This window comes from Hylobates moloch, unplaced genomic scaffold, assembly GCF_009828535.3.
Source record: "Hylobates moloch isolate HMO894 unplaced genomic scaffold, HMol_V3 SCAFFOLD_7, whole genome shotgun sequence".
Classification (NCBI taxonomy): Eukaryota; Metazoa; Chordata; class Mammalia; order Primates; family Hylobatidae; genus Hylobates; species Hylobates moloch.
In genome coordinates, this window is record NW_026652282.1 from 78,252,038 (window position 1) to 78,256,810 (window position 4,773).

Below are 4,773 nucleotides of genomic sequence, written 5' to 3' on the forward strand. Positions count from 1 at the left end.
AATGTTTTGTGAGTAATTTGTATTCATTTTTACTTAAGTATTTGATAGAATTTCTCAATAAAGAAATATGGGCCTGATGTTTTCTTTGTGGAAAGTACTTTTATTACTAATTCAATATCTTTACTTGTTAGCAATCTATCAGTATTTTCTATTTTTCTTGAATAAGGTTTAGTATTTGAGGTTCTTCCAAAAATGTGTATATTTTATCTAAGTAGTCTAATTTATACACCTACAACTGTTCAAAATATTTCCTTACAAACCACTTTATTTCTGTAAGCTAGTTAGTGTTTTCCCTCTTTCATTACCGATTTGAATAGTTTAAGTCTTATCCTTTTTTTTTTTCTTTCTTGGTCACTCTGGCTAATTGTTATCTCTAAACAAGTTTTGACTTCATTTATTGTTTCTAATTTTTATTCTCTATAATTTTTTGTTGTAGCTGTTTTTTTTTTCCTGCTGCTTGCTTTGAGCTTATGTTTCTCTTTATTTTCTAATTTATTGAGGAGGAAGCCTAGGTTGTTGATTTGAGATTAACTTCCTTTGTGAAATCTTTATTTACAGCTATAACTGTGCCCCTAAAGACTGCAGTTGCTACATCTTGTTAATTTTTGTATGTTTTGTTTTTATTTGAATTCATCACCAATTATTTTGAAATTTTCTTTGTAATTTTTTTCTCTGATCCACTGGTTACTTATACAAATATTGTTTAAGTTATAAATATTTGTTAATTTTCCAAACCCTTTTCTGTTGTTGATTTTTAATCCCATTATTTGATTTACATTTCTTTAATTATTGCTTCATGTAGTTGTCTTTTAAATCATACAGGAGAATAAAAGAGTTGCAAAAAGTACATGTATATTGTCTTTTATTTTTTATTATTACTTTTTCTTGAGACAGAGTCTTGCTCTGTTGCCTAAGCTGGAGTGCAGTGGCACGATCTCAGCTCACTGCAAGCTCCACCTCCCAGGTTCACGCCATTCTCCTGCCTCAGCCTCCCTAGTAGCTGGGACTACAGTTGCATGCCACCACGCCTAGCTAATTTTTTTGTATTTTTAGTAGAGACGGGGTTTCACCTTGTTAGCCAGGATGGTCTCGATCTGTGAGCTACCGCACCCGGCCTTGTCTTTTATTTTTACCTGTCTAGTTACTTTTTTCCAGTGCTCTTTATTTCTTTATGTGGAATAATATTTTTGTTATGTCCTTTTAATTCGTCCTGAGAGTCTTTCTTAATATTTATTGTAGGGTAGTTCTGGTAGCAATGAACACCCTCTGTTTATTTGTTGTGTTTTGTTTTGTTTTGATCAGGGAATTTCTATTTGACCCTCCTTTTAGTTTTCCTGAGTATAGAGTTTTTGGGTGACAGTATTTACTTTTCAGCATTTTTAATATGTGATCTCACTGCTTTCTAGTCTTATGGTTATCTGATGAGAAGTTAGAAGAGTCCTTGTATGTGATAAGTCATTTTTTATTTTGCTACTTCTATGGTTTTTTTTTGTCTTTTCACAGTTTGATTTGGGTGTGTCTAGGTGTGGATCTTCTTGAAATAATTCTATTGTGAGTTCATTGAGCTACTTCAATTGGTAAATTAATGCTTTTCATCAAATTTGGGAAGTTTTTGCCCATTCTTTCTTCTGCCCTTTTCTCTCCTCAACTGTCCCTCTGTGATTTCCATAATATGTACGTCGGTACATTTGATTAAAACGCGCATTTCTTTGAGATTCTGTTTATTTCTCTCAATATTTTTCTTTTTACTCCTCAGACTATATGAGCTCAAATTTTCTATTTACAAGTCTGTTGATATTTTCCTTCTTTCAGCTAAAATCTGATGTTGATTGCCTTAAGTTAGTAGCTAATATTTTGCTACCTTACTTCTCAGCTTCAGGGTTTCTAAGTTATTTTCACTATTTCTGCTTCATTTTTGGTATTCTATACTTGGTAAAACATTGTTGTCATGATTTCTTTTACGTCATTATATTTGAATAATTTTAGTTGTAATTCTAGTGTCCTCTAAGTAATTATAGATGGCTACCTTTAGTTCTGATTAGATATGTATATAGCTAGAAGCAGAATATTTTATGGATAAGGTATATATATATATATTTGTTTTGTATAAAAAACAAAAAGAGACATGGTTGTGTATTTGAGATAGTTCTGTCCACTTAGAGGTCCTAGAAATAGTGAAACCTAGTGGCAGTAGGCACACTTGCCACTCAGATATTAGTTTTCTAAAATCCTAAAAATACCTAATAAAAAAGCCATGGATATTTGTAGCAATAATTGTTTCCAGGATTAATGCAAGCATAGGTCAACATTAGCCTGGGATAACTTGTGGTTTCAGAGAATAATAAAGAGCTCAAAAGATTATGATGGCATATTGAAAGGAGATAAAGCCAATTTGAAGTAGTGTTCAATACACACATCTGGAGCAATTTGGGCACAAAAATAAATAATAAAAACAATGATATAAACCATAGAAAAACAAATAACCATGAGACTACACACACACACACACACACACACACACGTATATAATTGTAAAAATAAGTAGATGGGTGAGAAAAGACAACTGATTTTAAAATAGACACTTAAATATGAAAAATGGAAATAGAGAATCACAATTATCTCAGTCTACATTACAGTACTAATTGTTGCAGGCAATAAACATCTATGGATGTTAAAATGGGAAAACATGATAAGAAATGGGATATTTGCATTTCTGAGAATATCTTATTAAGAGATGCTTATTAGCTACAAAAAAAGGTAACTTTGAAATAGACAGTACTAGAAGACAACAACTTGATTGTCATTAAAGATAATGTTTTCAATAATAAGCCATATTGACATCATTTACTCCCTGATATAATACAGGAATTTTACACTTCTGCATAATACTAGTTAAATGTGTGTAACATCAATCTAATTATGAGAGAACCTCAGCCAAATTAAACAACAAAAAATAGTAACCTTGAAATAGGCAATACTAGAAGGCAACCACTTGTCATTAAGGTTAATATTTCCAGTAATGAACCATATAGACATCATTTACTCCCTCATATAATACAGGGATAATACACTTCTACCTAATGCTTGTTAAAAGTGTGTTCCATCATCTAATTATGAGAAAATGTCAGACAAAACTAGAGAGATATTCTACAAAACAAATTGGTAAGTACTTTTCAAATATGTCAAGCTCTGTCTCAATGCCTCAGTCTGTTTGTGCTGCTGTAACAAAATATCACATACAGTAATTCATATAAACAATAGAAATTTATTTATCATGGTTCTTAAGGCTGGGAAATCCAAGATCAAAGTACCAGCAGGATTGGTGTCTAGTGCAGGCTGCTCTCTTCTTCCAAGATTGTGTGCTGTTGCTGCATACCCCGGATGGGAGGAACACTGTTTTCTCACATGATGGAAGAGGTGAAAGGGGCAAAAAGAGATGAAATCCCTTCATCAAAGGTTTTATAAAGGAAATTAATCCAGCTCATAAGGGCACAGTTCTCATGACTCAATCACCTGCTAAGGCTACACTTCTTAATACCATTGGATTTGGAATTAAGTTTCAACATGAATTTTAGAAATAACAAAAACATCAAACCATAGATTTCAACCCCTGGCCCCCCAAATCCATGTCCTTCTCACATACAGCATACATTTATTTATTTTATCCCAGCAGACTCCAAAATCTTAATTTGTACTAGCACCAACTCAAAAGTCTAAAGTCAGCACCTCATCTAAATATCTAAATTAGATATGGGTGAGAATCAAAGGTGTGTTTCATCCTAAGGCAAATTGCTTTCTAGATGTGAATGTGTAAAATCAAACAAGGTATGTGCTTCTAAGGTACAATGGTGGGACAGGCACAGAAAAACAATACCATTTCAAAAGAGAGAAATACGGCAGAAGAAAATAGCTGGTGCCCTGTATGTCAAAACCCAATAGGGCAAACCACATTAAATCGTAAGGCTTGGGAAAAATTTTAACTCCATGTCCTATCTTCTTTACACTCTTGGAAGAGTTTGGTTCCCCAAAGCACCAGGAGACTCCACCCTCATAGCTTTGCTAGGTGCAGCTTATGTCGCAACTTTCACAGGTTGAACTCTCATTACTGCACCTCGCTCAGGCTGGTGGCTCTACGATTCTGAGGCCTCAGGATGACCCCAACCGACAACTCCACTGTGCATTTCCCTAGTTCCTCTCCATGGTGGCCTGAGCTCTGTGGCATTCTTGCTTGAGCACCAAGGCTCTCTGAGGCATCTTTTGAAATATGGATGGAGGTAGCCATGCTTTCATAACTCCTTCATTCTGTGCACCTGCCCAGTTAACATCATGTGGATGCTGTCAATGTTTTATGGCCTGTACCTTCCAGAGTGGTAACCTGAGCTGTACCTGGATCCTCTTGAGCCACAACTGAGACAATCAAGGAGCACTGCACTGAAATGCAGGGAGCAATGACTTTAGGCGGTAATGGGCAGTAAGTTCTGAGGTCCTGTGTTCCCGAGAGGCATCTCTTTTGACATCTTTCTGTTCCCCAAGTTTGGGCACTTTGGGCCTATGAGGGAAGTGGCAGCCAAGAAAATCTACGAAATGCCTTTGAGGTCATTTTTTCATTGTCTTGATCAATAACATCTGGCTTCCTTCTCTGCATACTAATCTCCTTATCAACAGATTGCTTAGCCACACACTTGGTTGTCTTTCCTAAATATGTTTTTAAAATATTTTACAAGCCATGCTGAATTTTTCAAATCTTTACACTCTGCTTCTCTTTTATTAATT